This window comes from Triticum urartu, chromosome 3A, assembly GCF_056163025.1.
Source record: "Triticum urartu cultivar PI428250 chromosome 3A, HENAU_Tu73, whole genome shotgun sequence".
NCBI classification, from domain to species: domain Eukaryota; kingdom Viridiplantae; phylum Streptophyta; class Magnoliopsida; order Poales; family Poaceae; genus Triticum; species Triticum urartu.
Genome location: NC_141875.1, coordinates 727101063 through 727128801, shown reverse-complemented (window position 1 = coordinate 727128801; position 27739 = coordinate 727101063). Strand labels below are relative to the sequence as shown.

General features: G+C 47.1%; 1 long non-coding RNA gene across 1 annotated transcript in view; it reads right to left on the bottom strand.

Annotated features, from left to right (window-relative positions):
• Positions 1–1132: 1132 nt before the first annotated feature.
• Positions 1133–27739, bottom strand: part of LOC125549437 (uncharacterized) — a 30222-nt gene continuing 3615 nt past the window's right edge. Inside the window, exon 3 of the long non-coding RNA XR_007301339.2 lies at positions 1133–1706. This is a non-coding gene — a long non-coding RNA (uncharacterized LOC125549437). The remainder of the gene's footprint in view (positions 1707–27739) is intronic.

The following is a 27739-nucleotide window of genomic DNA, read 5'->3' as shown; positions in this document are numbered from 1 at the left end:
AAGATCAGGTGAAATTGAAGATCAAAGAATGTGAACAGAAGAAACTGTACCTGTTTTTCTGGAAGCATCAACAAAATTGATAAAACTCTGAGCATCTTGTCCAAGGAATATATAAGTAATTTTCATGCATACATGTATGTTTTACTGAATATATTACCGATGAAAATTGTGATGTTCCTAACAAAACTAGACAAAGTTTGTAAGCAACAATGAAAATCGATTTCATTTCATAGAGAACATGGCAATCAGAGATGTAACAACAGGTACAGAATTGGAAGTAGATCCTCTATGACAAAAAACTCAGCAAGCTTTGTTTCTAAGGCAGTAAGGCTTGCACGGCCAAAGAGATTTGATCCCTACTGGGCCTATTTGTCTGAAGCCCTCAAGATAACTACCCATGTGCATGTATTGTCTACACAGCTTATACGTTATTTTTCTTGGCCCTCTTGTCAGACGCCTCAATCATTTTTGCAACTCTTTACCATTTTAAATCGCACCTTTTCATCAGGTTAAGATTGAATGCTGCAAAGCCTTTTATAATGTTATAAAATAGCCATGTTACTTCTTGAGTTTTCTTTCCACAAGTATAAACCACCTCTGACTCATACCTGCAGTTGGATAATGTTGTTTCATGACTTCCATATTAAGGTTGCAAAGTTCAAGGTATAGTAATTTGTGTTACTTTTGTTAGGAAGAGCAAGCTATATAGTAACTGGCACCGGCCGACCTAGACAGTCAAAAGAAAATAACACGATTGGAAGTCCGAATTCAATTCGATTTAGATAACCCTTGGCACGTGTTATCCTCTACACGATATGCTCGATGCTTTCCTGAACCACGTAAGCGTTTCTCATGGTCCTGAATCATGAATTTCTAATAAAATGAGCTATTAATAAGATTTAATTTAGTAAGCTAAGACTAGTTTCTTAAGCCGAAGAACTGTTTCATACTTACGCGAAGGGGTACCTTTGAAATATGACTCTGTTGATAAAACCGGCTGTGGTTACTTTATTTGGCACTGCACAAATGGTTGCTAGATTTTACTGCATGCCAACTATGAGCATCAGAAGCTTAACTTGCACATTACAAAACAATGGGGTAACATCAGGTTTGTCATCTTATCACTGTAATATGCTTGCATCCTACTGTCATTTAGTGTAATTTGGAATTTCACTTTGTCATCTTATCACAGCTTACTAAGTTTGGCAACATGAATGGGTTAAAAGAAAGAAAGAGAATTAGGAGCATGAACAATGGAGTATAAAAAGAAAGAGGGTTAGCAACATGAATAAGGGCCTGTTCGGTTGACAGGGAAAATGGAGGGGTTTGGCAGGGATTGGCAGGGATTGCACCCTCCACAAGTCAAAACCTCCTCCAATCCACCCCAATCCCGCTGTGAGGAGGTGTAACCGAACAAAGCCTAATGGAGCTGGAAATGGAATGTACCCCCATAACCAACCACCTTTGCAACTATCTGATCTGAGCCCCCCTTTACAAAATATCTTGTAATGTGATAACTGACCTATCTTCTCTCTAGAACTGTAAGCTAGCCTATTCTTTGAATTTTGAGTATTGCCTGTTGCACGCTCTACTTTGCTATTCGTAGGTGCAGAATATACCGGTTGGTTCGGGACATGAAGTTTGGTGCTTCCTTTCTCCAAGATGTACACGACGGATGAAATGAATGGACAATCGTTGGGATTGTCCTGCACACACAAAAGAGCCCTAGTTGGATGGAGGTAGAGAAACATAAAAACAGATGGTTAGTTGTTGTAGACATATTAACAAACAGATATAGGGCATGAAATAGCAACATCAAGAATACAATACGTGCACATTATTGTCAAGGTTTCTCTGCATTAAACCTGACATTAGACGAATATTTTTGTCATAACAATAAAAAAATCGCATTTTGGATTGATACATTAATTCTATTGCAAGATCTTGTACTTTGCTATGAAAGAGAAGCTCCTGAGAGAAAGAAGAGCAGCAGCCACAGCAGCGAGAGAGAGAAGGTGATGCAGCATGAGAGAGAGGGAGGGAGCAGCAGCCTTAGCAGTTTGCACGGTGAGGGGGAGAGGAGGTAGAGCAGCAGCAACAACAACTTAACATTTCTGTATACGTATCAGAAGTGACCACGGGCATGGTAGGTCTGCAGGAGATGGTCCATGCCGATGGCGTCAGGGTTCGAGCAAGCGGATGACTAAGCGGCAGCGCTTCATAGCAGGGGAGCCCTGGCGCGCAGGCAGATGCAACGACCAAATAGCTATATGCAGATACTACATTTTAATGATTACCTGTAAATTTGTTGCATTTGGATTGAGCAAGTCCAAAATCTGCTCATTACATATCTCCAGGAATGAGCATCTGCAAGTAAAACTGAGTTTTTCTCCTCTTCTTACTTCCTTTTCCTGCAAATAGCAATTGAAAAGTTTACCTTAGAGATAGTACACCATCTACAGCCCAAAATTAGACATCTGAATCAACATATCATCAAAGCATGCCTTCTGGATTCTTAAGAACAGACGCTCAAACACTCTTGAGGTGTAACACATGATTGCTAAAAAGGTACTACCTCTGTCCCATAATATAAGACGTTTTTGCAGTTCTTTTATGCAGCAAAACCTACGCAACATAAACACACGATTTAGATAGTTGACTGCATACAACAACAACAACAACAACAACAACAACAACAACAACAACAAAGACTTTAGTCCCAAACAAGTTAGGGTAGAGTAGAGGTGAAACCCATAAGATCTCGCAACCAACTCATGATTCTGGCACATGGATAGCAAGCTTCCATGCACTCCTGTCCATGGCTAGTTCTTCGGTGATACTCCAATCCTTCAAATCTCTCTTTACGGACTCCTCCCATGTCAAGTTCGATCTACCTGACCTCTCTTGACATTATCAGCACGCTTTAGCCATCCGCTATGCACTGAAGCTTCTGGAGGCCGGCGCTGAATATGCCCAAACCATCTTAGACAATGTTGGACAAGCTACTCTTCAATCGGTGCTACCCCAACTCTATCTCATATATTATCATTTCAAACCCGGTCCTTCCTTGTGTGGCCACACATCCATCTCAACATGCGCATCTCCGTCACACATAGTTGTTGAACATGTCGCCTTTTAGTCAGCCAACACTCAGCGCAATACAACATTGGTTGTCGAATCGCCGTCCTATAGAACATGCCTTTTAGCTTTCTGGCACTCTCTTGTCACACAGAGCTTGGCGCCACTTCATCCATCCGGCTTTGATTCAATGGTTCACATCTTCATTGCATGGATAATTAAGAGAACGCCATCGATACACTCTCCGGCCAACGACGCAAACAAATAAAGAAACGCCACTAATATGGAGGAGACCAATATCATGGCAAAACAAGTAAGATCCACTAACAACACCATCCAGTAATGGCGCGGGTACCCATCGGACACCATTGGTAAGACCGCCCGTAGTGGCGCGTGCTCGCATCATCGCCACTGGTGTACAACTTACTAGTGGCGTCCACGCGCAACGCCGCTGAAGTGGGTGACAATAGTGGCATGGGAGAACGGCGCTAGTAGTGACCCTTACCCATGGCATCATACTAACGACGTGGGGATCAAGTACCACTAATGACGTTCTACCAACGCCACTAGTAGGCTTTTCTGCGCTAGTGGTTCCCTAATTTCCAATCTCCCGCACCTCGCATGTGTTCATGTCACTCGACCCCGACCAGTGCCCACCAATGGTCTACAAGCCTCCCTCAACCTCACTATGACAGTGGACACCACGACAATCTCATAGGAACCTGAATCAGGCAAAAGCTCAAACGGGCCGAGTGCACACTGAAACTACAACCAAGAACCAGAGGAATAGCACTCAGGAGCACGTCCACCAACTGCACCCTGCTCACCCACTCTGCCTCCACTATGCCCAGCAAGTCAAGGACACAATAGTGTTCAGGGCATGGCCTACAACTCCTGGCCAATGCACCTGTTTGTTATTGCAACAAACTCAAAGAAGAAAGCAATGCTTAAATAACAGATGGCATGATTAATCTACCCCCCCCCCCCATCCTTCCCCCAAGCTTGTCCAAGGTTTGGAACTGAACGGCCAATTCTCTCTTGTAGCTCGATAAACTTCAAACGCGGCAATGGCTTCGTCAGTATATATGCAGGTTGGTCCTTGTTCTCACATGCTCCGCAGCCACACCGCCTTCCTCTACACAATCACGAATAAAATGATATCGATTTGAATGTGTTTACGGTGGGCGTGAAAAACTAGGTTCTTGCTCAAAGAGATGGCGGATTGGTTGTCAACCTTCAGGTTTCACGCAATACACTTCCTTGCGCCTCAAATCACCAAGCACCGGGCTAGCCACAAGCCCTGACAAGCTGCTGATGATGTAGAAATGTATTATGCTTCACAAGATGGAAAAGCGACTACTCTTTGCTTTTGTGAGACCCAGGAGATGATATTTGAGCCAAGAAAGAACACGTTACCACTTGTACTGTTAAAGTCATTGATGTCTCCCGCTAGATCACTATTACTGTATCCCACAAGTGTTGGTGATTCTTCCTTTTTTTTTGTAATAACAACAAAGGGAAGTGGTTCCTTTTATGCACTTCAAGATCTGCTTTATAGCAACCATATGGGACATTGTAGGTTCCTTCATGGATCTACTTACAATTCCCACTGAGTAAGCAAGATATGGCCTGGTGTTACACAAATACCTCAGGTTGCGTACGAGACTCCTGTACATTGTAGGATCCACCATCTCTTCATCCTTCTGACTTGTGTAGCTTCAGTTTTGGTTCCATTGGAATCTAATTTGAATTGCACTCATCCCTGCCTTCTCATGAACTTTCAAGGCATATCATGTCTGGTAGAGTGTGATACCATCTAGAAGTTGAGCAATTCCAGTGATCAAATAGAAGGACGGCAATCCAAGAACACACATCTTGAACAAATCCATCATTCGACTCTTGATGTTTGCAATCCCGGAATCACTTGAGTGTGTAATGATAAAATCATCATCATATACTCCCACAACTAATCAAGCTACACTAAAGTTTCTAGTATAGACACCATGCTCTAGAGGAGACCTTGCAAAACCCCAAGATATAAACTTGCATCAAGCTTTGAGTTCTAGGCTCTTGGTCCCTGCTTTAGTCAATACATAGTTTTTCTCAATTTCAGAACCTTGAATTCTATGCCTTCTTGTTCATAACCCAGAGGTTGTTTGATATATACATTCTCGCGTAATTCACCGTTCAGAAAAGTTGACTTAACATCCATATGATGAACACTCCAAACCTCTTGAGCTGTCAACATAACAAGTAGCCACATAGTTTCAATATGAGGTACAGGAGCAAAAACATCCTCAAAGTCTATTCCCTTTTTCTACATATACCCTTTTGCAACTAGGCGAGTCTTGTGCTTTCAGATTTCACCACATGGACTCTTTTTGACTTTGTGCACTCATTTGAGACCAATAGCCATGTGTTTCGCCAGTGGATCAATTAGGAACCAAGTGTCATTCTCAGTTATTGATGACATCACTTCATCAATGGCTCTTCGTCAACATGCCTCTTTCTATGCTTCTCCTAGAGACATCGGCTCTTCTACCCCAAGCATGCACTCATTCTCATCACTGAGGTCAAGGCACAAGGATATTGTCCAGAATCTTATGATACCCTTAAAGACCAGCACCTGAAGTCTACGTTGAGATCACTGAGCTCAAGTTATCTCCCCCCATCAAACCAGGTTGTGGTAGTGTTGGGGTTGACAGTGTTAGGAGTTGCCTCATCTGCAGCTCCATTCACACCCACTTCTGGTGTTGAGCATGAGGGTTGAGTGATTTGCTCGGTCTTTACTGCTGCTTCACTTTCAATAGTAGCTTCTAATGCAGGATAGTACACAGAAAACTCAATTCCCCTATTTTGCATCTCCAGATTAGACACCGTACTCCAATTCCATGATTTTGCTTCATTAAACACCACATTGCTTGTGACAATGACCTACGTGCTTGCAAGATTGAAACACCTGTAGGCTTTGTGATCTTTACATAAGCAACACACCCAGAGCAAGTGATAAATTTTTCGCTTTCTGTTAAACTAGGCCTCATATGGTATCCTGTCCTTCACACTTTGTAGGAGGTCTATTCAAGATATACACAACCGTGGTGACTGCCTCTCCCCAAAATGGTCTAGGAACACACATGCTTTTCAAAAGACTTCTTACCGTGGATATGACTATCTGATTTCTGTGTTCTACCACGTCATTATGTTGTGGTGAGTACGGTGTAGTGAGGTAATGTTTAATTCCATGCTCATCACGATATTCAACAAAATACTTTGAAAACTCCATCTCTGTCTGTTCTAAGATACTTCAGCTCACAACTCGCTTCCTTTTCAGCTCTCCTCTCTTCCTAACTTTATGTATAGTTGCCAAAGCCTGATATTTACTTTTTAACAGAAATATCCACATGTATTTGTTGTAATCATCAACCAACAACAAGTATTTGTTTCCTGTCTGCGTTGGTGGTGGTATAGGCCCACATAGATCAGCGTGCACAAGTCTTAGTGATATAGGCCCACATAGATCAGCATGCACATGTCTTGGTGATTGCTCTACCCTGCAACCATCACAGATCTGTTCCATATGATCTATCTAAGGTAGTACCACTACCATTTGCTTTCTAGCAAGATCACGCAGTGCATTGAAATTTAAGTGTCCATACCTAGCATGTAAAGTCCATGAAGTATCCCCTGCATTTGCTGTCAAGCAAATTGGCCTTGTTGGACTAAGATCAAGGATCTCTACCTAATAACAAAGCACGCAGTGCTTCTGCCAGTTCACTGTCGCGCACTTTCTGCAAAAAGCCCCCTATGATATTAAGTAATTAACCCGCAACCCAGTAAATAAGTGGAAAAAAACGTTTCGTATTTCTGCCCCACCCGTAGACGCGTTTGACAAAAAAAACACCCCCGAGTTGAGCGACCGCGCCTCCCTGCCGCCTGCCTGCATCCTTTGCCACGCCATCCTCTGTCGCGCCGTCCTCCCTGCACCCCGGCCTGCCTCCTCTCCACCGCGCCCTCCTCCTTGCGCCGTCCGAGTCCTCCGCGCGTGGTTCGCCGAGGCCCAGGCCCAGGTTGCCGCGCTCCGCTCGAGCGCGCGCCGCCGACCACGATGGGCTGCTATGCCCCGCCCCTTCTCGCCGATTATCAAGTCATATCCACACCATTCCCACATATAGTCCCTCGATCTGGTCGGGGCGTGCTAGGGACCTCTATCACAAGCGGGGCCGAGGCTCGTGCTAGGGCCGGCCGTGAGTCCGGATGGCGTGCCTTGAACTGGTCGCGGCAGGCTTGGGACCTCGATCTTGGTGCAAGAGGGGGGCTCATGCCTACCTTGATTCCCTGCCACCTGACTGCAAGGTTGTTCCTCCATGCGAAAGCTGAGCTTCTCCGGTCACCGACCCAACTCTTTGCAGCCGGGTGCTCCGCCACTGCACCAACATGTGCTCCTGCGTCACCTATTCTATCTACAACGGATCTACTGCACCTGCTCCTGGTCAGAAGCCTGCTCTCACGGACGCAACTCCGCAGCCGTGGATGCATGCTAATTGACTACGTTTTCCGTCGAGTTGTTGTCACTTTCACCCGATGTTCAGAGCTGCAACATTGTTCTATTTAGGCATCGCTTCAGTCTTTGGTCCCCGTGGACTGTCATTGTCTCGTGTTTAGGCTTAAAGTTCAGTCGGATCTTATGGTTGATGCATGTAGTTGTGGTGGCTTGGTTTCTTGGATGGATGGCAGTCTCGTGTTATCCCGGATTCGACCAATGTCAGGATCCAGGAGGCCATGGACCAAGACCGTGTCCTCACGCTCCTGTTCGATGAAGTTGTGCAGCTCACGCGATGATGGTCGCACAGTCGGCGTACGTCATGCACATCTGAAGAACACCAGGGGTGCACACTGCACCTACATGGATCCATCACTTTCGAGTCGAGGTTCTCTATTCCCGTCCTTGTGGCTTGAGAATTTAGTAGTCACAATCACCTAAGTTGGGCATCAATGCATAGTGCTAATGCTTCCAACTAGAGCCAAATTGTGTACTTTTTCTTTGAGATGACCTAAAGTTCTTACTGATTTAACCAATCTGTAGTCAAACGAGACTTGTGAGCACACTGGAAATCTCAGCAAGTTCTGGCATGAGGCCAGTTCCATTGATGTGTGCAGTTACACATTAACCTGATGATCTTCTATGGCTTTCGAGGGATGTCCAAAAAATTTCCTGGAGAGTGTGCAAGAATTCTGAGAAAGCTGATCACTGTATTTAGCATGGGAAGTTTCACTTCAGTCATCGAGTAGAACTCCAAGTTGAGAGTGTGGCTAGTGATAGCTACCATTTGTAATGTAATGTTTTGTTGTTGGCTCTAATACAAAAGTGGGCCTGGATTGCAAACTGCTAAGAATGATTCCCCTTGTGTGTATTAGACTATTACTTAGTGATTCTAATTTAGTATAAATAAACATATAATTTAAATGGTCACTTTTCAATTCTCTTGTGCCAGATTAAACAAAAAAGTTAAAGCTCGACAGGTTTGTGTCACATTTCAAGATGACGGCTGCAGACGTCTGGTACGCTGCAACCCGAGTCAACTATGGACGCGAAGGAAGGAGTCACCGCCAGTCGGTAGTAGCTACATTGGCTACCCACAGCAATTGTAGCCATGCAGGAGGTGTCGATCGGTAGTTGCCATGGGAGTTAAGGGCATCGGATGTGACCATGAAGGCACTAGCCGTCCTAGGAGATACAGGCGGCACCAGAGTCAAATAATGTTCAACCCGTAGCAATGCACGGGCATTTGTGCTAGTATAATCTATTTCAGGTTCTTTTTACTCTTACCAACAACTTTCTTTTAGGATCATACAACAGCAGATCATCATCCTCAATGACCACCTTGCAGCCTCTCTCAGACAATTGACCAATGTTGATTATGCTGCTTTTCAGCGATGGAATGTAATACACATTTAACAGTGCTATGTGTTCAACATTTCTGCACTGAAACATTAAAGTTTCACGCCCCAGAATTTCCACAATTGAACCATCACCAAACTTTACTTTCCCTTCCATTGTTTCATCAAGGCCACTGAATTTTTCTTCAATATCTGCCATATGATTACCGGCTCCAATGACCATAGACCGCATACCATAATAATTCTCAGACTTGAGAGCTTTCAACAATACCTTCTCTTCTATCAAGAACACTTCACCATCTAGTTTCTTAACTAACTATGCATCAACTCACACGTCTAAACCATCAGTAATGCAATGTCCCCATCCCCATTTTCTTTCTCGGCAACCATTGCTCGTCCCTTCTTCGGTCTTTTGCACTCTTTATTGAAGTAGCCTTTCCTGCCACCATCTCACTTTTTTCTTGGCAAACTTCCGTTCTCCTTTGGTTGTTCCATGCTCTGTCAACTAGCAGTAACACTTCCACCTCCTACCTTCGCTTCACTCCCGGAACTAACCCAGGATCTCTTGTTACGAGCGAAATTTTCCCACTCACAACGAGATACCATAAGGCGCATACCATCCATGGGGTTGCCAAAGCGTTTGGCGCAATCGCTCGTCATGCACCTTGTATCGTCCGACGAAGTCCTCCACGGCGAGAGTTTAAGCGGCACACATTGCTCAATCGAAGTGACAATCTACATATAGTGCACCGATGCCGCTTGAAGGAACTTCTGGACAACGCGCAACTCTGACAATATGTCACCAAGTGGACAGATCCCTGCAACAAGCGTTGTAATCCTGCTCGCGAAGCCATCAACAGACTTCGTCCCTCCCATCTGTAACTCCTCAAATTCCTTGCGCGGACTGAAGACTTGCTTCACGCACACGATCATGCCCCAAATGAGATATCATGATGGCATCCAACGCGGCTTTAGCATAATCGCAGCCAGCGAGCGACGGCATCACAAAGTCAGGTATAGCGGAATAAATCGTGAACAAAGCCTCCCTATCCATGTCATAGTCCATGGTTGTGCTCTGCGTCGCCTCCCACACATGGGCCGATTGCAGGGCCACACACATCTTCATGGCCCAAATCATATAGTTTGTGCGCGTCAGTTGCGACCATGTGACATGGAGGCGCGGTCGCTGAGACACAATGACGGGTTGCGCAGTCAGCGACAGCAACCCACCTCCTTTGCTGACCTTGATGGCCTTCAGCTTCTGCTCCGCTTCCACCAATTACGCGTGTTGCGCCTTGATCCGCTTCTTCGCTGCCTCGGCTATCTCCATCGGCAGCGATGAATCTGCCATTGCTTCCTCCTCCTGCCTCGAGCTCCAATGCCAAATGATGGTCTACAAGCCTTCCTCAACCTCATTATGACCATGGATACCACAAGACGCTCAATCTCACAGGAACCTAAATCAGGCAAAAGCTCAAACTGGTTGAGTGCACACTAAAACTACAACCAAGAAACAGAGGAATAACAACGAGAGAACCAAGAAAAGAGGAGAGTTTTGGTCGGCACTACACTGCCTGCCATTTTTGTATTTTCTAGGATTAACTTCTCAAGCGGCAAGAGCCGAGGAGATATACACCCTCTGCAGCAGCAGCGTACACTCAGGAGCGTGCTTGCCAGCTGCGCCCTGCTTACCCACTCTGCCTCCAGGGCATGGCCAACGGCTGCCATAGTGTTCAGGGCATGGCCAACACTTCGTGGCCTATGCACCTGTATATTATTACAACAAACTCAAAGGAGAAAGCAATGCTTGAATAACAGAGGACATGATTAATCCAACACCCACCCCCATGCAGCTCGGCAACGGCTGCCATGGCACCTAGCCTACAAGGATATTAAACAAGACGTGGTGCTTAGCGAAGTTCGACACTGAAGCGATCCTGACCAGCACTGGTTCCCATGCGGCTTAGCAACGACCACCTTTGTATTAGCCTCCCAGAAAACAGCAGCGACAACAACCAGAACACTCTTAAGGGGATGGATTGACTCGATGGGAAAGCTCGACCAGGTCGGTCGCCGGGAGACTCCAATAGTGCACAACCAAATCCTCCGCTTCAATTTAGGCAAAGACATTGTCATCAAGGTGTGGTGCTGTTGGTACTTCTCCCATCGACCATGAGAACTAGGGGAGGAGCAACACCAAGCACCACATCACCAGCTGAAGGAGGAGCAAAGCAGCACGCAGAGCAACAACAACATCAGCTAGGGCAGAAGAGCTGGCAAAGGGGAAAAGCACCAACAGTAGGAACAACTTGCTACAGCCATGGAGGATAGCTAGGGGTAGAGCATCAACAGTTGGCGATGACGACAGTAGAGGTGGCAACTGAAGAGGCAGTTGAATGGGTGTTGAGCTGGAGAGCTTCTTCTGGAGCTAGGGTTCCATGAGCATGGTCTTATCCACAGCCCTAACACCTACGGATGGGCCCTTTTTACAACAAAAAAGTAGTCGCTCAACTCAAATTCCTCGACTAGTCAAGATTAGTCATGGAGAAGTCAAGTAGTCGATTGATTACCTCTATGAGCCAAGTCGATACACCTGGTCGAGAGTGATGTTAAGACCGTATGACTAGTCGCTCAACTCATAATTCTTATCATAGGATTTTGGGGTTCAAAATAGGTGCACCCCAACTAGTAGCTCCGTGTTTTGGTTATTTAAAGCTAAACTGCCTACTAGCTCCATGTTATCTAATCCACGAGTCTCCTAAGTTGCTAAATGTTCTTAGCCAAACTCAACAAATTAAGTTGCATATTGACTTCTGTTAAGAACTGTTGAGATGGAGGCTAACCTCGATAGCACCGGCGGCTCTTTCCTGAGCAGACACCCTTGTGCCCTCTTTCTAGGTCACTTGGCGGTAGTGGGCATTGGCCTCATGGACTAACCTGCGCATTGATGCACTGGCGACTCTTGTCCGAGCAAACATCCTCGTGCCCTCCTTCTAGGTCACTTGGCAGTAGTGGGCATGGGCCTCATGGGCCATGTGATGGGCACTCATACAATACTCCCCCTCAAGAGGGGTGATGGATATCTATCATTCCCATCATATCACACGCTAAACTACATTCTCTGGTTCCCAGTCCTTTAATCAAGCAAATCTACAATTTGCTGCCCTGAACTCACATACTCTATCCTGATCCTAGCATCCAATTTTTATTTGATAAATAATATGTTAATCTCCACATGTTGGTTCTATCATGTTGAACTGGGATGTTTGCTATGTTAATTGCCGACTTGTTGTCGCACCATACATTCATACAACTGGTCTTAAATATTTTTAGCTCTTCTAATAGATTCCTTGTCCATAACTCACTCAACCCCTAGGAGATGGCTTTGTATTCAACCTTTGCAGTTGATTTGGAAACAACATGTTGTTTCTTGCTTCTCCATGACACTAGATTTTGTCCTACAAAAACACAATGGCCTAAAGTCGATCTCCTGTTATCTAGGCAGCTAGCCCAATCAGCACCACAATAACTATCCCTGACAAGGTGTCCCTGACTCTTGTATATCAGTCCTTCCCCAGGAGAACCCTTCAGGTATCTCAACATTCTATATCGCCTCAAGATATTCACTTCTAGGCTCATGCATATATCTGCTCACAACAGTTACTGCAGATGCAATGTCTGGTTGTGTATAACACAAGTACAACGACCTTCCCACCAATTGCTGATATTTTTCTTTACCCACCGGAACACCAGATTGAGTAGTCACTTTATGGTTTTGGTCAACTGGGGTTGAAGCAGCTCAACCCAACATGCCAACATCATAGAGGAGGTCCAAGGTATAATTTCTTTGAGAAAGAGATATTCCTTCTCAAGACCTGGCCACTTCTATACCAAGGAAATACTTGAGTCAACCAAGATCTTTAAATTTGAAGGCCTTACTCAGACACCCCTTTAACCTTGTTATCTCTACGTCTTCGTCGCCGGTGATAATGATATCATCAACGTAAACTACAATGGTGGCCATTTTTCTTTTTAGAGTGTCTATGAAACAATGTATGACCACCATTGCATTGTCCATACCCCATGTTACATATTGCCCGTCTAAACTTGTCAGACCAAGCTCTTGGAGTTTGCTTTCGTCCGTAAAGGGCTTTCTTCAGCCTGCATACCTTGCCAACAGTCTCACAAGTCGAGAACCTAGGTGGAATATCCATGTATACCTCCCCCTGCAAGTCCCCGTGCAAGAAGGCATTCTTCACATCAAGCTCGTGTAAAGGCCACCTAGTATTTTTTGTGCAGGAGATCAAAATCTTCCCGGTGCTACTAGAGCAAAGGTCTCAACATAGTCAATGCCATATTTCTGGCTGTACCCCCTCGCCACAATTCTTGCTTTTTACCTTTCAACCTTCTTTTTGCAATCTACTTCACAGTGTTATACCCAGTTGCAATTGACTGACTTCTTTCCTGTTGGAAGGGTTGTTAGTACCCATGTCTTGTTATTAGACAAAGCCTCCAACTCGTCCACCTTGGCCTCCACCACTTTGAGTCCTCCTTCGCCTTCTTCCAGTCAATCAGTACATGGACTAAAGAGAAGCAACACATGCTTTGTGGGCCGGAAACAACAAAGCCTTTAGTCACAAACAAGTTGGGGTAGGCTAGAGATGAAACCCATAAGATCTCGCGACCAACTCATGGTTCTGGCACATGGATAGCAAGCTTCCACACACCCATGTCCATGGCTAGTTCTTTAGTGATATTCCGATCCTTCAGATCTCTCGTTACATTATCAGCACACTTTAGCCGTCCACTCCTCCCATGTCAAGTTCGGTCTACCCCGACCTCTCTTGACATTATCAGCACACTTTAGCCGTCCGCTCTGCACTGGAGCTTCTGGAGGCATGCGCTGAATATGCCCAAACCATCTCAGACGATGTTGGACAAGCTAATATCATTTTCATCGAACCCATATCATTTCTCTGGTATCCCTTTTGTTTCCCGAGTAGTTCTCTAAACAATTGCCCCTTCAGCTTGATCCTTGTTATGGGAGATGGAAATCACATCAGCACTACCTTGTTTCGTCAATGGCTGATTTGGTCCCCTTGAAGTGCATCATGCTCACCTCGCTTTCGTGAATACATCTTTAGCTGCTCCTCTTGCTTTGTTGTCCACCTCAGCACAATATTGATCTGAGCCAACGCACGCTTCCGAGAATACACCTCTAGCTGCTTCCCTTGCTTATTATCCACCTCGGCACACTACCAATCAGAGTTGATGTCGTTGTGCCAATTTGCACATCATCGGTGAAAGTCGATGCTTGCAACAAAGGAGACACAGGAGTTACTATTGAGCCACTTATTGCTAAATGTGACTGTGACTGCTGCATCATCTGCATCTGTGTGCTACTACTCTCCCCTCTTGGCTAATTTTTGGTGGGAGACATTGGTAAAGGTCTTCAAACAAGACACTTGGATCAGTTTTCTCACCATAAAAGGGTTCGATTCACGGAACGCCACATCCATGCTCACAAATGTCTGACTCTCACAAGGACTCCAGCATTTGTACCCTCTTTGTCCTGAAAAATACCCAATAAAGATACACTTGACTGCCGAGGGATCCAATTTGTTGATTGATGGCCTATGACCACGAAAAAAACAAGTGCAACAGAACACCATGGGGGGAACTAGGAATTTATCGTGGGAAACAAGTGCAACAAGGTGGTCATAGGCCAGAAACAAGGAATCACACGATAATTCAATACCTCTAACCCGGGCCACCTCTAGCAGGTGGCAATTTTCCTCACTGCTGCCCCATTCTGAGGAGGTACGTCCGGGCTAGATGTTTGATGCAGGATGCCCTTGTCCAACATGAAGGCATTAATGGCCTTGTTAACATACCCGGTGCCATTGTTAGAACCGAGTGCTTGAATTTTTACATTAAACTGGACTGGACAAGTGCATAAAGAACTTCGAAAGACTGAGACACTTCAAATTTATGGTTCATAAGGTAGACCCAAGTCACCTGAGAATGGCAATCAATGAACATAACAAAGTACTTCATACCACTAACAAATAACACTGGACATGTTCATACATCAAAGTGAACTAACACAAAAGGAGATATGCTCCTGATCCCCTTAAATACGAGTTTCTGGTGTGTTTAGCAAACACATGCATCACATTGTAACTGTCATGTGCCCCATCCTACAGTGATGGATTAGGACTCTAGTCTCCTTATCCTCAGCAACTGCAGCTAGCATGTGCACCCCCCCGGCCCGTCATGTTGCAGCCCATGTAGCACAACCCCCTGCGCCTCGTTCCAGTTCCAAGACTCCTGTCCGTCGATCTCTCCTGGATCAAGAACCCAACCTTGTCAAGAACTATTTACAATCAATCTGGCCAGCCAAAGCACTCAAGGACACTAAGTTCACGGAAAAAGCTAGCACATGCAACACTAAGGATAATTCAATGGTCGATGTGCAACTGGCGTCCCAACACCTTTGATGGTCTTGGCTGTGCCATCTGTTGTGTGAATGTTTTTTTTATTGTGCAAAAGGGTGTGGAACATAAGATTTCAACTCATGAAAGTCTCCAATGACATGTTGAGATGCTCTAGAGTAAAGAACGCATTCAGAATTTTTTATGGGTTATTATTTGATGTGTGTTCAATGTTACCTTCATTTGTATCGACAAAGTTGGCATAGTTGGTAGAAATCTCCTGTCCTCCTGCAGGTTGCTTCCCTTCAGCTAAAGCAGTTACATTTTCCTTGGGAGCATTCCAATGAGCACCCCATGAACCACCACTCCCCCTTGGACTACGACTCCGATTTCGACCACCACGACTACTGCTCTACCACTGTACCCTGGCCTCCGCCTTTTCTGGACCAGTGCAAAACCGGCTAATATGCCTTGGTTGGCCATAGTTATAACACCCCTATGAACTTCTTTGGTCAGCCACCCTGTAAGCAGATTCATTTCCATCTCCCCTTCTCGATTGCAGGCGGGCCTCTTCTTGGCACATCGTAGCAATGACCTCATCAAGGGATACAAGATTCGGTTGATGTAGCAACACAGCATGCCTGCTCTCAAAACCTAGGTCTAAGCCTTTTAGAAACTGCATCATACACCTGAGCTCAACCCAATTTCTAGCAATCTCCATGGATTTAGCATACGGAAGCTCAAGGGGGTCGCACTAGTCTAGATCCGCCCAAAGTGCTGCAACTAATTCACATGCACCATCATACTTTTGTTCCCTTGACGAACAGCACAGTCCATGCATCAAAAGCACTCGACAATGCTTCAACAAACACTGCAATGGCTGGAATCAAAGAGTTCAACATCCAGGCCAGTATCAGGGAGTCCGTGACTCCACTTCTTCCATTTTGAGCTCTCCTTTTCCAAGAACAAATCCCATCAGGCCCTTTGTCTTAAGATCAACAAGGCCCGCCTCGATCAGCTCAGGTAGCTGCCCACGCCATTCAACTTGACATCATTGGGCATGAGCACAAGCTGCGGCCACCATTGAGCATCGTTTCCTGCTTGTTTGCACAGCGCATGTCAATCTGGTTGATTCACAATTGAGATATTTGTCAAGGTACATGATGTGCTATATATGCATACTCTAATCTGGTCTACCCCTTTTCGTTTCGATTTAGCTTTTTCTTGCAAATCCAAAGAAAGAAAATAACTTAATAGAATGCTCTTTCATGTCAATTGCTCATTCCTGAATCTGTCTTAGTGCCAAATAATTCAGATCAAACCCGTTGGCAGTATTACATCTATATTAGGAAAAAATAGTTTTCTTTTATTGCCAAACACATGTTGGTTTGCTTATCTATGTAATTGGTTAAATAATGTATATCAATAATGTTATTGCCAAAGTTATAACGATATGATATTATATTTTGACTTAATATGCGGATATAGTACAATTTTAGAGCGATTGTCATCACTTCCCCCCCCCCCCCAATGCTTAACTCCTGGCTCCGCCCCTTCTTGGAGAGGTAGAAAAGAGGCAAATGGTGGACATTGGAGAGGTAGAAAAGAGGCAAATGGTGGACATTGTTTGGTTGTATGGCCTAAAGTTTGTCGCCTTAATGTTAGTATAGTAACTTGCACATGTTTTGATTTGGGACTCAGTTTCTGGTTGCAATAGATGCAACTGATGAGGCCTAAGATATCTTGACTTGACCCATAGACTTGTAGCCTAAGGAACAAACTTGACTTACTGACAGACTACTGCACGGATTACTCTAACAATTCTCCCTCTAATCCTTGCAAATCAGACTTGAATTGATTTGAACCATCCCAATCCTAGCACGCCGCTCATTGAATTAGAATGTCAATGAGTTGGTCTGTGGTGCCGATGTAGTTGGCATTGACACTACCATCCTCCAAGCAGTCCTTGATGAAATGGTATCCAAGTTGATGTGTTTGTTGTGTCCATAGAAGACTGGGTTATTGGCCAATGCCAAGGCGGACTGGTTGTCCACCATTAGCTCGACCGCACAGCTTCTCTCACATTTTGCAGGGAACTAAAGGGCTTTATTCAATCAAAGGAGCTCCGGCATTGACAACCACGAGGCTAGTAACCAAGAACTCAGGGGGAGTCCATCCAACACTCCCTCACCTCTAGTGTGCAAGCATTTCGCACATAGGTGGGCCGGAACGTTGACTTGTCTCTTTACATGATGAATAGCAAAAGAGGTAAAACTAGACGCTAACCCTTCAACGTCTAATAACGATGGCGCTATCAGGAAGACGAAGAAACGGCGTGAGTTCCAGAGATTGACCACTTCAAACTGCCAGTTTCCATCTCTACTCGCGCAGAGCCTCAAAGCTTAGCAAAGACCACACCTTCATGAAGAGATACTTCCTTCGCAACGAGTCGACCAGTGACACCCTGAATAGGCTTAATTACACCAAGCACCCATGTAGGCCCAGGACGATCTTGCAACGCGCCCCTACGCCACCCAGCCATGCATCCATAGGTATTCCTCCATCAGAGTTTATCTTTATGCAATCAAACTCAACAGGTCTCCATCCATGACCTAGCAAGATTCTCACGTGCTCCCCAGGTAATTCCAGCAACGACTGGGCCTCCCTGGTCATTTTCATCGAATGCACCGGGTCCAAAATTGCCTTATCGTGAGTAATATTGTTCCTGGAGATAGCCGACATAACCGTGATAATTTTTGCATGATCTCATCAAATCTCAGGTCACTGATATATCCCTTGACCAAGTTTCTGTATGGAGCCCCGGTAACTTTATATGAAGCCATTCCCTAGCCTCCCTCCAAAACATTTTTGCACACATGCATTTTATCAATGCATGTATCATATCCTCATCTGCATCAAGGCAGACTACACCCTGCCAATTCCGCAATGTGTCTATGCTTAAGAGTGCTCTCGACCGGTAAAATACCGCATAACACCCGCCACTAGAACAAACGCACTTTCGGCACAACTTTCAGCTTCCAAAGTCTTGTCGACACCCGTTTCTGCTTCTTTGAAGTTTTTGTAACCGTCCCTTCCTCTAAAGTTGAATGCTCGTTGTGAGTCACTAGAGAACGGTATGCAGATTTCAGTGTAGATCTCAGACTTTTCTGTTGTCCATGCCAAAGAATCATTCCATTTCCCTAGCTTTAGCAGATATTCAGGATTGCATTAGCTTCTCGGGCTATAAAAATTTCCACGACCTTCATTCGGCATCGATCAATTTAGAGACCAAAGATAGGCTTGTAGCTCCAATGTGAATAGATGGTCGTAGAGAAAGAATTCGTGGTATCCATTTATCGTGCCAAATAGAGACCGAGGAACCATTTCTGATTCTTTTGATCAAACCAGTCATTCTTGTCTTCCAGCCACGATTGCTCACCAAGTGGCAGAAGCACACTTGGAAATAATAGCATCCATGAACTCAATGGATGAAAATATTTGCCTTTCAAAATGCATGCATAGAGGGACTTCGGGCTTGTTATGAGCTTCCAGGCGTGCTTCCCAAGCAAGGCTAAATTGAAAACTCCAAGTTTCAAAACCGCATCCCACCAGCAAACTTTGGCTTCTAAAGTATTTGTGTTGCAGCAGATGTGGCAGCCACATACACTGCCTCATAGGAGGACAGAGCCATCACTCGATGCTTGACTACCAGCTCACCAAACTGCTACCAAGGAAGAACATCGTGCCACTTGTGCTCTTCCTGGTGTCAATGTCACCGGCAAGGTCATTGTCGCTATAGTCAACCAGTCATGTCTCTCTAGTCTTCCGCCTGCAGCCTAGATCATAGTGGTTGGTACCAGCGGCATATCTAAGGATGCGCTTCACTACCATCATATCCTTCTCTGTAAGTTACTCCACGAAGCGACTCACGAACCCAATGGCAAATGCCAAGTCCGGCCGTGTGTGGACAAGGTAGCAGAGGCTGCCAACGATCCTCCGATACTCTGTTGCATACACCTTTTTTGTCGTGCACTCACGGCTCAGTTTGAGTTGCTTCATCGGAATGTGAAATAGGTTGCAGCCTTCCATTCCTCTGTTTGAAACAAATATCCTTGAGCGTGCAGTCAAGCTTCGCGTTCCATGCTCGTTGCGCCTGCCTAAGGTCATACAGGGCCTTACACAGTTGCAAGACTTCTCGTTCTTCGGTGAAGATGAAACCAGGCGACTGCTTCACGTAGACCTCCTCCTTCAGTTCTCCATTAAGGAAGGCTCATTTTACATCCATGTGGTGGACAGGCCACTCCTAGGCAGCCAAAGCAAGCAGCAGCTGATGGATTCCATGTGAGCCATGGGCGCAAAGACTTCATCAAAGTCAATGTTGCCCTGCTGGATGAAACCTTGTGCGACCAACCATGCTCTATGCTTGATCACCATGCCCATGTGGTAGATCGACAAGCTCCCATGTCATGTTTTGCTTGCCATGCCTTGTCTCTCAGCTTTTGCAAATGAGCACGGGGGAGTAGCTCGGCGTCAAGGTTGCACGATGCAAGTCTGGCGATGGTTCTTCTCCTCCAATCAAATTCTCGATGGTGCAATAGTGAACCGGTGTGTCGTTGTGAGCAACATCGGGTCGATCATCATCATCTGCTGGTGGTGTGACAAATTTTGGAGTTGCTGGAGCTGATGCAGGTGATGGTGGTGCGGCAGATTAAGTACCCCGAGCCACATGTCCTGTTGACACAGGCTCAGCTCCCCTTGAGCTGGACGCATAGCTGGGTGACGACAGATGTACTGGACATCAAAGTCGCCACCCGAGTGTGCGTCGTTGTCTGCCGCCCAATCCAGCCACGTTCTCATCAAGGATGACGTCCCGACCGATGCGAATGCGCCTCGTCGTAGGGTCCAGCAACTGATACGTCTTCACACCTTCCTCATAGCCAATGAACACAACGAGGGAGCTACGGTCATCATACTTACGAAGGTTCCTATGTTATTCGACATACGCCAGGCAACGCCTCATAAGGCATCTTTCCTGCAAGGGATTTGGTGGGAGCAAGGTTGAGCAGGAAGACAACTAACAGTGCTCACAGCCTCCCCCCCCAATTCAGCCCGCATGCTCCTCTGTTTTAGTAGAGCACACACCATTGCCACCACCATCAGGTTCCACCTCTCGACAACACCATAGGCAGCAAACTTCCTCGAGGTAAACTCCCCGCCATTGTCTGTGCGGAACACGCGCACTTTGCATCCACTCTAAGCTTCTGCTGCTGCCTGAATCCTTTGGATGGCATCAGATGCACTATATTGGCAGCCATGCACTATTATTGGCAGCCAGGAGCATCACCCACATGTAGCGAGTAGGACACCAGCAGCAAGTAGCGCCGCCCTCCAGGTGTGGCAGGCGAAACAAGACCGCATAGGTCACAATGGACAAGCACAAGTAGCTCTTGCGCGCGGTACCTTGCTTGTCGAGGAAATGCACCACGATGGTGCTTGGTGATGACACAACTGTTGCAGAGCTACTCCACATGATCCAGCTGTGGTAGCACGAGTGTCATGGCGAGGCGTCCCATCTTCTCGATCATTTGAAATTGAGATGTCCATACCTCTCATACCACCGCCAAATGACGTTATCATGGTCGGGCCACCTCAAGATGTAGGAGGTAAAGGCAATTCCGGCCACGCCTGACCAGAACAAGGAGCATACCTTGCTGATCCCAGATTCGAAGCACACCTCTTCGGATCACCACACATGCATCGCTCTCATCAAGCTGATCAATGATAATGATGTTCTTCAACCGTGGGATGTAGTAGACAACGCCAAGGGCCTTGTGTTCACCGTTCTTGCCAGCAAAGATGATGGTGCCAATGCCCTTAATTTCAACGACGGAGCCATCGCTAAATTTGACTGTGCCAGTGACAATTCGGTCAACTTCAGCGAAGACTTTGGCCCGTCAGATGGTTTGTGGCCCCAGTGTTGAGGTGTTAGCCCTTGATTTGCTCATCATCACTGATTGTACCGAGGTAGGCTTTCACCTTTGGCTCATTGATGTGAAGAGTGGTGCTATTCTGCACCACTATAGCTAGGGCTAGAGTGATGCTGTCCCACACCTCCATGGCGGGGCTAGAGTGGTGTTGTCCCACACCTCCATGGCTGGGGCTAGGGCTGGAGCGGCGCAGACATCCGCCATGATCATCTTCCTCTGCTTTTGCTAAGAGAGCCCTCTATTTCCCCTAGGTTGCCTGCACTCCTTGGCCCAATGGTCATGATGCCCACAATTGTGGCATGTGTCATCATATTGGCCATCCTTGGATGCCAGGCGATCGTCGCCACCTTCTCCACCCTTCTTCCGCTAAGGTCATCGCCGTTGTTGTGCACAGCCACGCGCAGGCCTAGAGTTGCTCCCTTGGCACACCTTCATCTTTTCCAACCACTGCTGCTCGGTGATGAGAAGTCTACCATTCTCACGCGAAGGCTCCTGCAACTCGAGACGATCCTCTGCCACCTTCAGCCGACTCGTGACCTTCTCCAACGATAACTCAGAGATGTTGAGGATCTCGATGGAAAGGGTGAGCTAGGAGAACTTAGGTGGCACAACTCGCAAGTACTACTCGACAACTTGACCTAACCCAAAGATTTGTAACCTAAGACACAAACTTGACTCACTAGCTTACTACCTAATGAAAAGACTTGACTTATTGATTTAAAGAGCTCGGAGTACTTGGTACCCATGATCTAAAATCCTTTGGATGGGCACCAAGAATGTGATGGTTATGGCTGGCCAAGACACAACCGGATAAGCGATGGGTTGCTTTCCCTATACATGCTCATGACTTATTTAGGACCTTCTTAATCACCATGATGATGATTGTACGGCGACGGTAATAAACTTTATTCTGGGTTGATAACTGGGCTAGAAGGGCGATCAATTTTTGGCTTGGCCCCTAATCATTTTGCACCAGTCCCTAAGCAAAGAGTAGACAAGCGGATCATGAAAGAGGCTCTTTTGGACAGTTGGTGGATTCGAGACATTGTTGGCGACCTCATAGCTGCATCCCTAGCCGAGTTCTTAGACATTTGGGTGTTGATCTCGTTTGTGCAGTTGCGACCGGGTGTGCAAGATGAGCACCACTAGAAGAGGCTTTTCCGGACAATCAGTGGATTCAAGACATTGTAGGCGACCTCATGATCACAGGCCTGGCTGAGTTCTTAGACATTTGGGAGTTGATCTCGGTTTTGCACCTGCAACCAGATGTGCTAGATGAACATCGCTATAAGGCCTTATTCCATGGGGCTGTTTATTTGAGCCATGGAAGCTGCTTATTGGGATATCTTGGGCGCCAAAGAAGTGTCAGCTTTTCCTCTGGTTGGCAGCGCAGAATAGATGTTGGGTTGTCCATAGATTCGCATGAAGCCCCACCTGAGCCAGTGCCCTCTTTGTGATCAAGAGCCAAAGGCGATCCAACACATTTTAACAAACTATGTCTTCTCTCAACAAGTACCAGCATCCTCTTTTGTTGCTCTAGTCTACCAGACTTCTCACCACACGCCAAGGATAATGTTGCAACGACCGCAACCCTAGGGGGGTCGATTGATCGCTACAGGGGGAAATCGGGAGAGAGGAAGAAGCGGTAGTAGGTGAGGGGGGAACGAAAAGAGGATGAGCACGTTCAGAGATCACTCGATTCATGCCCAACACTGGTGCAGAGGGGATTAAGTACCACACACACACACAACACGCTGCTGGGCCACACGCGGTCCAGACAGCCCATGGGCTCAGCCCAACACACCACTAATCTCTCCCTAATCAGTCCACGGATGCACTAGCGTTAGGTGTGACATGCTCCCCACCTTGAGCGGAAGCGTCATCGTCCCAGCAAGGAGTCGTCGAGTAGTAGTGACATAGCACAGTGTAGTCTCCCCATGTTGCTGAGTCCGGTGAAAGTGACGACCATTGCACGCGACCTGGACGATCGACGTGCTGCCCTTCTTGACCATGCGATGATCGAGCACGGCCAGTGGTTGCAGGGGTGCAGCGGAAAGATCTGATGCTCGCGGAAGCTCGCTGAAGACCGGAGACTAGTCCAGTGTGAATGGCTTGAGTTGGGAGACGTCAAACACTGGGTGGATGCGACTTCCCGGAGGTGACTCTAGCTTGTACACCATGGTGTCCACTCGTTGCTCGTTGGTGAAGGGGTCGAAGAACTTGAATGCCAACTTGGGGCACAGGCGGTTAGCCACCATGGATTGAACCTAGGGCTGGAGCTTGAGTAGCACTTGATCGCCAACGGTGAAGGAGCTTTCCGTCCTGTTCTTGTCAGCCTTTTTTTGCATCTGTTCTTTTTTTGCATCTGTTCTGCGCACGCGCCATCTGCACTTGCAATCGGTTGTTGTGAGTTGCCCAGTCCAGCTCCTCGCCAGCTTCCTCTCCTTTTTTTGCATCTGTTATGCGCACGCGCGAGCTGCACTTGCAATCGGTTGTTGTGAGTTGCCCAGTCCAGCTCCTCGCCAGCTTACTCTGGCAGGTTTGTCCCGAGTGTTGGCAGACCGCCCAGATTCGGTTCTTTCCCATACAGAGCTTGAAACGGAGAAGTATTGAGCTACGAGTGATATGAAGTATTGTATCAGAATTCTGCTGTCGGGAGCCACTTGCGCCAGTGCTTGGGGTTGTCATGGAGGGCACAACAGAGGTACACCTCTAAGCATTAGTTGACACGTTCACTCCGGTCGTCCGTCTGATGGTGATAGGTTGTTGAGTAACTCAACTTGGTGTCGGCCGCGTCCAGCAAAGCACGCCACATGTTGCTTGTGAATATCTTGTCACGGCCGAAGATGATGAACAAAGGAACTCCGTGCAGCTTGATTATGATGTCCCAGAAGGCTTGAACCACCGTGGCGGCGGTGCACGGATGGTGAAGGGGCACGAAATGTGCGTACTTGGTGAAGCGATCCACGACGACCATGATCACCTTGTAGCCCTCGGACACCGCCATGCCTTCGATGAAATCCATGGTGAGGTCCTGACATGGCTCTGTGGGTATTGGGAGTGGCTACAGCAGTTCGAGAGGCTTGATGTGGTCGTGCTGGCATGCTGGCAGACTGAGCATTGGCCAAGTGAAGTGTTTCTTGACGCGTTGGTACATAGCCATCACGCCTGAATGACCACCCACAGCGCTGGCATGGAACGCACTAATCATCTTCGTCTGCGGTGTTGTGTTCACGCCAATCCACAACTTGTCATGAAGGTGGATGACGCCCTGTCACAACTCATATCCTTGGTCGTCGAGGCTTGAGATGGCGAGGCGTTGGGGCAGGTCTTGGGCGTCCTTGTCGGTCTCATAAGAATTGGCCACTTCTTGGAGCCACTCAGGTTGACAAATCAACAGGGCGTTGATGGAGAGGAGGTGCCCAACGCGAGAGAGCGCGTCAGCTGCGCCGTTGTCCTAGCCTCGCTTGTACTTGAAGGAGAATTGAAGCCCCACTAGCTTCGACATGGCCTTGAGCTGGAGCTCTGTTGATCACTAAAACTACATAAGCTCTTGTGATCTATGACGATAATGAAAGGCGCTCGTTGTAAGTACGCCCTCCATTTGTCGACCGCCATGGTCACCGCGAGGAATTCCTTCTCATAAATGGAGAGGTGTTGGTTGCGCCCACCCAGCACCTTGCTGAGGTAGGCAACGGGGTGCCGTCTTGGACCAAGACTGCACCGACGCCGGTATCGCACGCGTCCGTCTCGATGGAGAAGGGCCGTGCAAAGTCCGCAGGGCCAAAACTGGCATGTTCATCATTGCGTTCTTGAGGAGCTCCAATGTCACCTGGGCTTGTTCCGTCCACATGAATCCTTTCTTGGTCAGTAATTGCGTGAAGGGCTTGGCCAAAATGCCATACCGTGGCACGAATTTGCGGTAGTAGCCCGTCAGGCCAAGAAAATATTGAAGTTCCGTGGCGTTGGTCAGTGTAGGCCACGAGCGCATCACGCTGGTCTCGTCGTCCCACAAAATCACGTGCCCGAAATACTCAATTCTTGATTGCGCTAAGGAACACTTGGATTCCTTGGCGTACAACTGATGTTTGCAAAGAATGGTAAACACCGTGCGCAAATGCTCCGAATGTTCCTGCAACGTTTGACTAAAGACCAAGATGTCATCTAAAAATGTGATGACAAACTTACGATTTAGCCCGACGAATACCAAGTCCATGAGGCATTGAAAGGTTGGTGGTCCGTTCGTGACTCCAAAGGGCATCACCCGAAATTGGAAATGGTCGTGGTGAGTCTTGAAGGCAGTTTTCTCGTCATCCTCTTCACGCATCCGGATTTGATGGTAACCCGCGCGCAAGTCAATCTTGGAGAAGAAGGCCGCGCCGGCGAGCCCATCCAGGAGTTCATCGATTACAGGAAGAGGAAAATTGTTCTTGATCGTACCCATAGTGTGACGCCGATAATCGACGCGAAGTCTCTACTTGCTGTCCTTTTTCTTCACCATCCAGGAGTTCATCGATAACGGGAAGAGGACATTTCTTCTTGATCATCACCATATTGACACACCGATAATTGACACAAAGTCTCCACGTGCCATCCTTTTTCTTCACCAAGAGAACTAGGGTAGCCAAGGGGCTCATGCTGTGTGTGATCACTCCTGTGCGCAACATCTCGCTCGCTTGGCGCTCGATTCCATCCTTCTGCAAAGGGGAGTAGCGCTATGGTCTGGAGTTAATTGGTGTTGTACCTGGTTCAAGATTGATGGCGTGATCGTATTGTCGATGAGGTGGGAGCTCCGTTGGCTCTGCAAATACATCATTGAAGTCTGTCAAAATTTGTTGTATAATTGGGGGAACACGTGCCTTGTGATCTTCAGGTGAGGGAAGGTGAATCTCCAGTATAGCCGCTCCCCAGATTTCATTCTCTTCCTGCATTGGCCACAGAGACGTCGTGTCGAGGGCGGTGATCGCCGGTTAATCCTCTGTTCTGACCATGGTCAGCAACACTGTGGTTCCTTGCAAACTGAACTGCATGGTCTTCTTGCTCCAATCACACTGCATTGGGTTGTGATGTGCAAGCCAGTCCACGCCGAGGACTGCATCATAAACTCCCAAGTCCAACACGCGCATGTCGGTGAAGAACTCATGTCCATGGGTGTGCCACGGGAGTTGTGGTACCATCTTGGTGCATGTGAGCCGCTGCCCATTGGCGACCTGCACCATGATTGGGAAATGTTGGTGGTCTCTGCACTAATTCTCTGACCAAATGTGATGTTGGCAAAAGTTGTGTGTACTGCCTGAATCCACCAACAGGAACATCGTCTGATTGCCTACTATCGCCCTCAACCTGATCGTATCAGCAGCTTCCGTCCCTTCGATAACATGTGCAGAAAGAAGACAACAGGCTGGCTCTACAACTGTTGGTTCATCAAGGAGTTCTAGAGCTCGCACGGCCTCATCTGATAGCAATTCACCGTGCTCTCCCACTTCAATCGTCAGAAATTGGGCTATACGCCGACACTGATGCTTATGAGAGTACTTGTCACTGCACCGAAAACAGAGTCCATGCTACCTTCTATAATCCCTGAGCTATCGTTCCCGGCCAAAATTGTCAGGTGCTAGACGCGGTGCGAGCGCCGTCCGAGGAGCGGTTGTTGCAGAAAGCACAGGTGGTGGTGGTGGTCGACTTGTGGCTGGTAGCACGGGCAAGGTGGGTGGAGGCCGCCCCGTGGCTGGTGGGCGAAAGTGAGTGCATTGTTGCTCAAGTTCTTCCTCCTGAATACGAGCAAACACAGTTGCCCGAGTTATTAGGGGAAACCAGCGGTGGCGAAAAAAAAATGGGGAATTTTCTGGCTCTGAGATACCAAATTGTAACAACCGCAACCCTAGGGGGGTCAATCGACCAATACAAGGGGAAATTGGGAGAGAGGAAGAAGCAGTAGTAGGCAAGGGAGAGACGAAAGGGGATGAGCAGGTGCAGGTTCAGAGATCACTCGATTCATGCCCAACACTCTGGTGCAGACGGTACTAGGTACCACATGCACACAACACGCTGCTGGCCACACGTGGTCCAGACAGCCCATGGGCTCGGCCCAACACACCACTAGTCTCTCCCTAATCAGTCCACTGATGCAGTAGCGTCAGGTGTGACAAATGTGTTCTGTGGTTGGTGGCTGAGAATCAATTCTTTGACTCCGGGAAGCAAACAGGGGCTTACCTCGCTGACCACTTTGGGGGCCTGGATGTTGTGGAAGTATCAGAATGACTTTAATGGCGCTGCACCAAGTGTCCAACTGGTGCTTAGACAAATTTGGGAGGAAGGACACCACTGGTGCATGGCCGGAGT